The 12,734-nt window shown below is 45.8% G+C and overlaps 1 long non-coding RNA gene across 1 annotated transcript in view; it reads right to left on the bottom strand.

The window, feature by feature from the left end:
• Window positions 1-5,018: 5,018 nt before the first annotated feature.
• Window positions 5,019-12,734, bottom strand: part of LOC142771417 (uncharacterized) — a 28,038-nt gene continuing 20,322 nt past the window's right edge. Inside the window, exon 3 of the long non-coding RNA XR_012885907.1 lies at window positions 5,019-5,103. This is a non-coding gene — a long non-coding RNA (uncharacterized LOC142771417). The remainder of the gene's footprint in view (window positions 5,104-12,734) is intronic.

Here is a 12,734-nt window from a genome sequence, read left to right on the forward strand (position 1 = left end):
CCTTCATACTACCCGCGACCTGCAACTGTTCCTTGGTCACCACCACAAGGGAAGACATCGTGGCGCCCATCCATCCAGCCCCCATACGACCAGTCGTCTTCTGGCTTGCCATGGCCTTCGTCGCGTGAGGAGTCATCACGGCAACCAGAGCTTCGCCGAACAGACACCTGGCGCACTGCCGACAGGCGTCCACTCTGTTTCAACTGCGGAGGTGTAGGCCACATAGCCAGCTATTACTGGCACCGCGCTGATCCATATCGCCCTCTCAGGCCACGGTTTGACATTCGACATGCCAACGTGTACGTATCCCGCCGTGGAGATGTCGGTTCTCAAGGACCTCCGGTACCTCGACACCCATTCGACGGCCGCCGTAACAATGATGACGAGGCTACAACTGATTACGAGCCGGTCTTCCGACATCGACCACGCTCTCCTTCTCCTGCCCAGTCACATTCATTGCAGCGCCGCACTTTTGCCGACACCAGAGGAGCGAGGTCACCCAGCCCACACCGGGGAAACTGAAGGCGGCGACCTCAGGGGGTAAGGTTGCAGGCTGTCAAGACGAAAAAAAAAGCCCCCATTGCTCCCACCTCAGGATGCTGTAAAGCCGACAAGACGTAATACCGACGAAACCGTGACCCCGGGCCTTACCGTTCTTGTGAATGGACAGCAAGTCAAAGCTTTAGTCGACACCGGGGCTGACTTCTCTATTATCAGTGATGACCTTGCCGTACGCCTCAAGAAAGTAAAGACAGCGTGGACGGGACCTCACTTATGGACGGCAGGCGGCCAATTACTGATGCCTGTCGGAATGTGCACAGCAAGGCTCGACATCGGTGGCTCTACTTTCGTGGCGACCTTCGTCGTTCTCGCTTCATGCTGTAAAGACCTGATTATCGGAATGGATTTCTTGAGAGAACATGGCGCCGTGATCAACATCCCTGACAGTGTCATTACATTTCACAACAACAGCCCTACTTTAGTCGATTGTTCAGAGCTGAGACATACGTCTTGTTCAGGGCCTTTGCGTCTGACGGATGATGATGTGGTCGTCCCGCCACGATCTTGTACGCTTGTTTCGGTGGCAGGGGATGAGCCGTTTGACGGCGACGGCATTGCTGACCAAATAAGCTCACTGATATTTAGCCACGGTATTTCAGTTGCTCGAGGTCTTGTCACTGTCACTGCTGGACGCACAAACTTGCTGCTCACTAACTTCAGCACTGAGCGCCGACATCTCCCGAAGGGTACAACCGTCGCTTACTTTGACACTACTGCAGAAATTCAAGGCAGTTTATCGGCCCTAGACGAAGCACCTCAAGAAGAATCACTACCTAATCTTGACGTTGGTACTACGTTGTCAAGGGACGAACGAACTAGACTTCTTGAGCTGCTAGTTAATTCCAGGACTGCTTTTCATCGACATCACGGGTTGGTCGAACGCCGCTAACAAAGCATCGAATAATTACCCACGACGCAGCAAGGCCTATACACCAGAATCCTTATCGTGTGGCTCCAAAGGAACGGGAAGTGATACAGCAACAAGTCGCTAAAATGCTTGAAGATGATGTGATTCAGCCATCACAGAGCCCGTGGGCATCGCCTGTAGTATTAGTTAAGAAAAAGGACGGTACCCTGCGTTTTTGCGTGGATTACAGGAAGCTGAATCAAGTGACTAAGAAAGATGTGTATCCGCTTCCACGTATTGATGACTCCCTCGATAGGCTTCGGAACGCTCGCTACTTTTCTTCAATGGACCTCAGAAGTGGATATTGGCAGATCGAGGTAGACCCAAGAGATCGGGAAAAAACCGCTTTTGTGACGCCGGGTGGTTTATATGAATTTAAAGTTCTACCCTTCGGTCTGTGCTCAGCGCCCGCTACTTTTCAAAGGCTCATGGACACTGTACTTTCAGGGTTAAAATGGAAGACCTGTTTAGTTTATCTAGACGACGTCATAGTGTTTTCCCCAACTTTTGAAGAGCATCTCAAGAGGCTAGAAGTTGTTTTACGAGCCATACGCTCTGCAGGCCTCACATTAAAACCAGAGAAATGCCACTTTTGTTTTGAAGAACTGCTGTTTCTTGGTCATGTCGTCAGCTGTACCGGCGTTCGGCCTGATCCCGAAAAACTTGCGGCTGTGGCACAGTTCCCAGTACCGTCCGATAAGAAAGCCGTTAGGCGCTTTCTGGGCCTATGCGCCTACTATCGCCGGTTCATCGCCGACTTTGCACGGATTGCGTCACCGTTAACTCGGCTCACCAGAGACGACGCCACCATTGAGTGGAATCAAGAACAGCAAGCAGCGTTTAATGACCTCCGCCAACGTCTTCAAACACCCCCAGTGCTTGCTCACTTCGACGAACAAGCGCCAACAATGCTTCACACTGACGCAAGCAATGTAGGCCTCGGAGCTGTGCTTGTGCAGTGGCAAGAAGACACGAAACGAGTGATCGCCTAAGCAAGCAGGACGCTAACACGCGCTGAGGCCAATTATTCAACAACTGAGAAAGAATGCCTCGCCGTGGTCTGGGCAGTTATGAAATTTCGCCCGTACTTGTATGGCCGCGCTTTCAAAGTTATAAGTGACCATCATTCCCTCTGTTGCTTGACTAATTTAAGAGATCCAACCGGCCGATTAGCACGCTGGAGTCTGAAGTTACAAGAGTTTGATATGACGGTCATACACAAGTCTGGGAAGCGCCATACGGACGCCGACTGCCTGTCTCGATCACCAGTACAGTCAGCTTCTCTTTCTGACGACAACGATATGGCCTTCCTTGGTGTTCTCGACGCGTCCACGATTGCCCAACAACAACGAAGTGACCCTGAATTGCTTGATTTTATTAATTACGTGGACGGACGTTCTTCGAGGGCACCTAGAGTCTTTGCAAGGACATTATCGTCATTTTGCTTACGCAATGGCGTCCTCTACAAGAGAAACTTTTCGTCTATCGGAGCTCCCTATTTGCTCGTTATTCCTGCACCTCTTCGAACTGAAGTGCTCCAAGCATGTCACAATGAGCCGACGTCTGGCCATTTAGGCTACACTCGCACATTGGCAAGAGTACAGCAGGGATATTACTGGCCACGACTCACAACAGCCGTCAAGCACCACGTTCACACTTGCATCGATTGCCAGCGCCGCAAGTCACCTCCAAAGAGACCCGCCGGTCAGCTGCAACCAGTACAGGTTCCACGTACACCGTTTGAACAGATAGGAATGGATATTTTGGGACCCCTGCCTACTTTTACTGCAGGGAATCGCTGGGTTATAGTCGCAACAGACTACCTAACCAGGTATGCCGAAACAAAAGCTATTCAAAAGAGCACCGCAGTGGAAGTGGCGAGATTTTTCATAGAAAATATTGTGTTACGCCACGGTGCTCCGACTATCGTGATTACGGACCGCGGAACAGCATTTACGGCAGCAATTTTAGACCACGTCCTGATGCTTAGTGGAACGACTCACCGTAAGACCACTGCGTACCACCCGCAAACAAATGGACTAACGGAGCGCCTCAACAAGACGATTGAAGACATGCTGTCGATGTACGTGGACGTCCAACATAAGAATTGGTACGAGATTTTGCCCTATATCACGTTCGCATACAATACGGCTAAACAAGAGACGACTCGCATGACTCCATTCAGCTTGGTTCACGGACGGGAGGTACGGACTATGCTGGATGCGATGTTGCCACATGAATGGGACGCTACCGACAAAGGCGCTGACGTGTTCACTAAACGCGCGGAAGAAGCTAGACAGCTCGCCCGCTTACGGATCCACCAGCGACAAGACTACAATGCAGGCCGCTACAATGCTCGCCATAGAACTGTAACGTACAAAATCGGTGACAGAGTGTGGGTTTGGACACCCGTACGAAAACGTGGACTGTCTGAGAAGCTGCTAAGGCGATATTTCGGGCCATACCGAGAATCGCGCCAGCTAAGTGACGTCACCTACGAGGTTGCCTCCGACCGTCCCCAATGTCCGAGGCGTCGCCAGCACCAGCCTGAACTTGTTCATGTAGTGCGTATGAAGCCGTACGTGAGTGACTGACTGCACGTTAAAAAAAAATACTGTGCGTCTGCATTAGCATCGGGGCGATGCTCTTATAAGGAGGGGCAAGTGACACGTGTTTATATGAAAAAGAACGATGATAGGAATGTTTTGTAGATTCCAGCTAGTGGGTCAGGTGGTTTTTTGGGACGACAACGAAGCAGGCATCTTGCTGTACAGCTGATCCTGAATACGCTCTTTTCGCTGCCGTAAGCTGCTGTCATCTTTTGTTCGCGTTGCACTGCGAGAATATATATATATATATATATATATATATATATATATATATATATATATATATATATATATATATATATATATATCAGTGTCTATATATTTCCCTTGCTTTCTCTATTTGTCAGTATCCCTTCTTTTGTCTTCTTTCGTTTTCACTATATTTCTGTCTCTATCTCTGTGTTTTCTCTCTCCCAAGTTTTTTCTGTTTCAATCCCACCTTCAACCTATTTCTTAATTTTTCTATCTTAATATTTTTTCTCATCCTTCTTGTGCACCCTCTTTATCTTCCGTTGAAAGTATTGCATACCATGCCGGACCAATTGAGGGAGTGGGAGAGCGCGTGCCAAACGCTCGTATTCGAAGGGTTGAGGAAAAATGAAACATTACGCGCCGCGTTAATGGTTTCGCCAACCCAATACAAAAATTTGCCTAGTGGGAACAGGTTCATTGGTAACAGTAGTGCAGTATCAGTCTTCCTGTATTTCTCGATTCTTTTTAGTTTCTTTTTTAAAAAATCCCAGAAATATTATATGGGTAGTTACGTCGAAAACAACTCTATCTTAGTGTCTTTATTTTAGTTGGGCAACACGTCTATAAGAATCGCTGCAGGGCGTTGTATATACCTTTCTGAATGCATATCGCTAAGTGCGTTCCACTAAACTGCCGTTAGTAAAAAGCAAAATTTATCTTTGAATGTACGACCAAAGATGAAATACGTACAGTCTGATAGTGACTCGATCTTCAAAACCGCACAGGAATAGTCTGAGGCCAGGAAGAGCAAAGTTTCAACGCTTCTGAAGATATCTGAAAATTTATACATATGTAATAGTTACTGAAAAGTGTTATGTTTAAGAAGAAAACGCTAGCCCTGGAGTCTTTTTTTGTTAACATCACACATAATTGCATCATTGTCATTCATAACTGATACGCTTGATAATGTATAGTGCAGGAGTAGAACAATAACGTATGTAAGCACCACCACAACGTAGTGTCATGTTGAAACGTTAAAATGCATTAGGTACCGATCGGACAGTAAATTAAGAGGCATATAACAAGTTAATTAACAAGCAGATTGTATGCTGTTGCTCTGCATTACGAACATAATGCAGTAATAAAGTCGAAGCAATGTCATGCCATTTAATAACAAAGCTGTAGTGTGCTAGGCTCTGACCAATTTCTCAATTAATTGATCGTCTTCATAAGTTGCGCAAATACAATCAAAGGTCTTTTAACTGTCACACAGTGATTGCTAGAGCAATCTCTATACTTTAAACAAAGTATTCTAAAAGCAATCAGTGTTACAAAGTCACCCCTAAACCACTAACGTCTTAGCAAAGTGGCATGCGACTGTGACAGCTATGAAAAACGGGTCGAATGCATGGATGTCGATGGAAATCAGGTCACATCACGACGTGTATGAAATGAAAATCAGGATGCATAATTCTCTCAACAGAAGTGCTCATCTATACACAGCAAATTATCCGCTAGCACAGTGCTGCTTTCGCAAGTTCAAACTAGCTTTTAAAACTAGCTGCGGCTTAGTTATTAAAGCGACAGCGTTAAAGATTGTGTGTCACAGACGTTACAGTGTCGGCGTCAACGGTTATGAGAGAAATGTCATCTTGTGCATGACCGAAAAATTAAGGAAGATTAAATTGATATAAATAATAAAAATTCTAGGTCCGTATGAAGTTCCAAGCACGGTTGTTTGCATGACAAACAAGTCTTCTACCGCATAGCCACCGTCTCCTTAAAAGTACAGTGAGAAAAAATTGGCAGATCTCACGTGAAGAGGGAATCGATGATATTCGAAGCAAGAATGAGGAAGGTCGATTTGTCACTTTCAAATCAGCACATCATTACAAGGTGAACGTAAATTATGGCGTACATGACTTCAATGTCAGGATTGTCATGTTTGTGCCTGGAATTTCTGTTCGTCGTTCATTCACGTCACAAAATGCCAATTTTGGTATATGTGAAGCTAGCGAAGCGGCAACAAGCGTGCTATGAGTGTAGCTTGTAGTCATTTTCAACATGACACACATGTGATCATTGTCATGTTTTGAACTGTCATTTACCTTCGTCGTCCATTCCCTTCACGTATTACCTATTTGGTACATGTGAAGCTAGCAAAACAGCCGCGAGCGCATCATGGGTGCGATATGAAATCATGTTCTTCAATCACACGCCTGCCTTGATTATCATGTCTGCACCAGTCATATACCTTCGTCATCCATTGACGTCACGTATTACCAAATTTGGTATATAAAAAGCTTACGAAACGGCCGCCAGCGCATCATGAGCGTCGTATGTACCCATGTTCCTACATGACATTCATGTCATGATTATCATGTTTGCACCGATCATATACCTTCATCATCCATTCACGTCATCAACATCATGATCAGTCTGACTACGTCTTCTACAGGACAAAGGCCTCTCCCATGTTCCGCCAGTTAACCCGGTCCTGTGCTTGCTACTGCCAATTTATCCCCGCAAACCTTTTAATCTCATTTGCCCACCTAACCTTCTGTTTCTCATTAACTCGCTTGCCTTCTCTGGGAATCCTGCCCCGCCACGGTGGTCTAATGGCTAAGGTACTCGGCTGCTGACCGGCAGGTCGCGGGATCAAATCCCGGCTGTGGCGGCTGCATTTCCAATGGAGGCGAATATGGTGTAGGCCCGTGTACTCAGATTTGGGTGCACGTTAAAGAACCCAAGGTGGTCCAAAATTCTGGAGCCCTCCACTACGGCGTCTCTCATAATCATGTGGTGGTTTCGGGACATTAAACCCCACAAATCAAATCATCATTTACTGGGAATCCAGTGAGTTACCCTTAATGACCAGCGGTTATCCTGTCTACGCGCTACATGCCCGGCCCATGTCCATTTTCTCTTCTTGATTTCAACTATGATATCCTTAACCCTCGTTTGTTCCCTAATCCACTCTGCTCTCTTGTTGTCTCTTAAGGTTACACCTACCTTTTTTCACGTCACGTCACGGAATACCAAATTTGGTATATGTGAAGCAAGCTTTGAGGGTAGAACGTAGTCATGTTTTACATGACGCACATATGATATATGATCCTGTTTGGACGTGTCACTTAGCTTTGTCATTCGTTCGCTTCACGTAATACTCAATTCAGGTATACGTGTAGCGAGCAAAACGGCCGCGAGCACATGATGAGCATGGTGTGTATCTTGTTTTTGCATGACACGCATGCCATGATTGTCATCTGGGACCACTCCTACGCTTTCGTCATCCATTGAAGTCACGTCACACTAAATTTGGTGTACGTGAAGCTAGCAAAAAAGCCGTGAGCGCACTATAACCGTGGCGTGCATTCATGCTCTTACTTGAGACATATTTTATTATTTCAACGTTACGGTGTGTCAATTATACTGGTCATGTAGGCATGTCTTATATCACACCAGTTTCGCAATATGTTAGGTGAACGAAACCACCACAAGAGCAGCAAGACCATGACATGTAAATAATGACTTTCTCGACATAGACGTCATGATTTTTATAATAATACTATCACTTATGCTTGTCATACAGTCACGTTATGCTTCAGCAATTTCGGTACAGGTGCGCTTATCGAAGCGGCCAGGAGAGCTCAAAGTCGTAGATGTCAAGATAGATAGATAGATAGATAGATAGATAGATAGATAGATAGATAGATAGATAGATAGATAGATAGATAGATAGATAGATAGATGGCTCAAACTCGCTGAGATTTGGTTAGAAGTGCTTCGCGTTTAATAATTTCCCCTGCTTGGCAATACAAAGGAAACAAACACAAACAACCTGTATTCATTCTTCACAAAGCCACATTTTGTATTGCAGTAATGATGCGTGCTACACATGTAGATTGTGATAGGTCTTCAGAACATGCGATTATCGCAAATTCATGGTTCAAAGTGGGCCCGCCACTGCAAAAGAAACGCGTGTTACTCCGTCTTTTTCCTTCATTCTACGTAATAGCTGCATAGCAGCATCGACAAGATGCCAGGCGCATAATTCAGAGTGATTTAAAGCCTGCTACACACTACACAGAATGCAGACGTATGCCGAAGCTTCAGTTACATTAGCTATTTTGAACTTGGTGCGCTAAGTAGTTTGATACGCTAGAAACTCGGTACGCTAGGTACGGTAAGTTCAGATAGGTAAAACTTCAATACTGACATATTTCTTATCTTGTCGGTTTGGTAGCAAATGGTAGAATATCCTGCTAGATTTTATCAAGGACTGTGACAGTCCTGCCTGCCTAACGTATTGCTTCAAGTAATAGCGGTGTGATTGAATTCCTAATGTCGTGATTAGCTGAAAAAGTATACTATTTGAGCGAAACCAAGCCATTGCGACTGCGTCTTATAGGTGAAGGAGAAACGCACTGAGGTTTTGAGGGTGGCGCTCACATATTTTAGGTTGCATTAGAATATGGTGTACGCTGTTAGTTTCCAGGGGCTTACCATTATTCGCGTGATATTACAATTTGTTTCTGCAGCTTTCATTCCTTCGTCCTCTTGGCCATGTTTTTTACAATTAGTGCTTAATTGCCTCTGTGAAGACACGTTTCAGTCTTCATTATGTACCTATTTGTAGACTGAGAAATCAGACACACCTTTTTTATATATTTTCGTACACCTTTGAAGCTGATGAACGTCTATAAAGATGTTTCCCTATAGGCTGTCTCGGTGTTTGTAAACAAACCACCTCTCACCCAATGGCCTACCCCAGCAGATTTCCTGTGCGGCACTTCCCGCAATGCTTTTTCAAGGTCCCGGTGGTGTTTTCGCGGTGTGTTTAAGTTTGCTCGTCTACTATTTCTCGCGCATTTCTTATAGTTGCGTTAGAAGCAACATCTAGCGGCTACAAGAAGGGGCACGACGTCGCACACGGCTCGCGTGGCCGATGGTCGCCTTACAAAAAATTGGCCCGAATCTACATGTTACACTGTATATGGCATCGAAATACGATAGGCTTGCTTCTGGAAAGAGTGAACACAACGTCTATTTGATGTTCTGTGCAAGAAAACCGGTGAATGGTATTCTGAAGGCGCTGCATTAGAGTGCCTCGAGCGTGTAGCGGAGGCGAACAAGTGAATCTAGGCAGGTTAGACACGAGCGCCATCTGGCAGTTATCTTCGAAAACGAAAGCGTGCGCGACCACGGAGAAAGGTGCGCGCCATTCTCGGAGGTGATTAGATGTAGAATGCAAAGCGACGGGCAGGTGCCACCACTGAGCCATCGTAGCAAAGCGTTAGAAACACCTTCTTGAGCATCGCGTTGCACTGTTAACGCAGCGTGATAAACGATACAGTCCTTAGAGTTACTTGTGTGTGCCTGTTCTCGTATAAAGGCAGACATACAAAATATAGACGTGTTGTTATAGCGCCTCAGATATGCGCACTATTTGAGTTTTTAATTGACAATTGCACAACTATGAACGCTAAACCTTGAGCAATATTGGTGGGCGCAGTGGGTAGGGTTGGCCGTTTAATGGCGTTTGAGGTATCGTTGAGGCGGACAAACAAACAAATGTACAGACAGGCAGACAGACCAAAATGTTTCCGTCGAAGGCCCCCAAGAAAGACTATCGTCTTGGATATACGTCTTGGCGTTACGGTGAGCGCGGCCCCCTGCTCCGTATGGCCTGCTCTGAGAGTGGTCGCGCCTATACAAACAGAAAATGCACAAATTGCAGGAGACGTTTGTCAGCGAACCTAATTGAGCTAGTTGGTTCTGCATGCCGACAATGTGGATCGCGCTTTGACGACGCAGACCAAGAATTGACATTGTACACCTGTATTTTCTCTGTCCGCGTCTTCAAAGCGCACCCACACCGTCGACATGCAGGAGAAGAGTGGTTGGATTCTTAGGGAAGTTCTTCAATTCAGCTTTTTGACTCTAACTTTAAGCCTTCCTTCTTTTGAACCCCTAACATATTTGTGTTTTCGTCTAAGCACACAACCTCAAGATAAAACGCTTATTTCTGCGTCTGTGTCACACCGCACTTTTTGAAGAGATCAGTGGCGATCAGAATCACTCGCAGTCTGACGTGTTCGTGTGGCTGAGAAACTATATAATGTGCTGATGTGATAAGTCAACTGTGGCTGTAGGGTCACACGAACTATCATGATTTACTCACGAGGAAGCTCTTCATGAATGAAACTTTCAAGTCGAACCTACCTAAATCTACAGCTTATGCTCATACCTAAATATAAATGCTTGATTGTGGCGATGTTCAATAGCTACAGAAAGACAGGCGATGAGCCAAATATGCCTGCACAGATGAGAGCCCACTTGACAGCATCACTTAAAAAAATCAAATACAACAACAACGAAACGGGGACACCACGACGTACGTGTTGTGCGGCGATTCATGTTAAGCTCGGCTACTTTGTTTTCCGTGTTGTGTAGAACAGTACACATCATTCATATCGCTCAAATTATAAAATGAACAGCTTTGCAATCACCTTTCAGTGTTAGCTTTCATGTTTTGCTGCCCCTTTCAGGCGTCAGTACACTTGTTTCCTGCGGGTGGAAGAGAATAGTGTGTTCCCGGTATTGCCTTTGATGAAGTGGGCAGAAAAAAAACCTACGTGCTCTTAGCGGGAATACACTTTTTTCGCATCATCGCTGCAAAGCATGTGCTCTTTCTATTGTCATTGGTCAGAAAACAACGTTTTGGCTAGCATATAAAATATTTCAGGCGTGTATACTGCATCAGGACTTGACAAAGCTGTACTTGAGTGGCGAGCGCTTCACCGGAATAATTTTATTTGCATAAATATCTGAACACACGCAGCCGCGGCAACAACAAACGCTAGAACCACGCAAGAACAAGCAAAACCGTAAGTTTTCAGGGGTGATTTTCGGGTTAACGCACAGTGTTGCTAGTGACCGGCAGGCTCTCGCGAAACAGTCTATAAGCGACGTTTAGAGTTTTATTGAAAGGGGAACAACGTAAAAAGATTTGTGTTTTTGTTATCTCGTCATCCTTCTACTCAGTGTTTATTATCACAATGGCTGCTCGCTAATCTTACTGCAGCTGGGAAGTCAATTAAAATGCCGTCTTTTGTCCACTTCAATTGACCTTCACGAAAAAAACTGCTCAGCACGGAAAACTGCTTTTTGGAACAAAATCTCCATATTCAAAGAGCATCTTTATAGAAGGATATACCGGTTACAATCAATTAAGAAGGGTGAAGCATGGTGCTCGTCTCGTACTTCACTGGGTATCACAGTAGGCCACCCAGCGCATCGCTGGCGCTGTTACATTAACGTATCCGCGCTTTTGAGACCTTAATACGCAACATTTTGATGTACTGCTTCCGGTTGGTTCTGGAGAACCTCACTGCCACGCGGGTTTTCTAGGATCCGCTGAGCCCACCTAAGACATTTCCCCCGGGCCCATTGCTATCACCTTGCAAACTGCCTTCACAGAGACCACGGACGTCGTGTTGTGCAACGATTTCTAGCTATGCCACCCACGTTCCATCAGCATTTAGCCCTGCATCACCACCATGATGCATAATTCAACATACAGCGCATCTCATCGTACCCGGCATAAGAAAAATATCATATCTTGCACCTCCGGTGCTGCAACAGCTATCCCTAAGGCTTTGTAACGAGGAGTATGCCAATTACGTACATGTTTACACTGATGAATCAACCACTCGGCAGTGTTCGTACGAAGCAGTGGTCTTCCCAGCGAAAGATATTACCTTCTCTTTTAAGATAGATCACGTCATCGATGGCTGCGGAGCCCACTGGTCTTCACGCTGCACTTCACGTAGTCCACAGCGAGCAGCCTCAACAATGGTCATTCTAGGGATTCGAAGGCAGCTGTGCAATCTTTGCTATCAGACCTGCGGCACGAACCATAAGAACAGCTGGTGTTTGACATTCCGTATCTTCTCCAAACTGCGTTCTAGGATTGTCTCCACATCACACTTCACCACGTCACGTCACGTCATATTATCTCAAGGCACCAGCCTTGAGACAATAATGCTTTCATGGACTCACGCTGCCAGCTAACTTTGATTGGCCGCACGGGAAATCACTCTATCCACATAGAATACAAGTAGACTGCGCAATCAATTTCACTACAGTCCAAACACTTTACGACTACAGATGTTTACTAAACTACGACGTAATCAGGATTTGCCGTTTATGGCTAAGAGTGGCCTTCACGATGTCATTATTATTTCGCATTGAAATGGCTCACAACCCCTTCTATGACAACTGCGGTAGCGAGGAGACACTACAACACATATTCTGCGACTGTCTTTACTTCAATGCCCAGAAAACATTTCTAGCGGTCGCTCTACACTGCATTGATCACAGTGCCCAACCGGGGTGTTCTAGTGGCTAAAGCACTCGGCTGCTGACCTTAGGCCGCGGGATCCAATCTAGGCTGGGTTGGC

The sequence above is a fragment of the Rhipicephalus microplus genome, chromosome 9, assembly GCF_043290135.1.
Source record: "Rhipicephalus microplus isolate Deutch F79 chromosome 9, USDA_Rmic, whole genome shotgun sequence".
Lineage (NCBI taxonomy): Eukaryota > Metazoa > Arthropoda > Arachnida > Ixodida > Ixodidae > Rhipicephalus > Rhipicephalus microplus.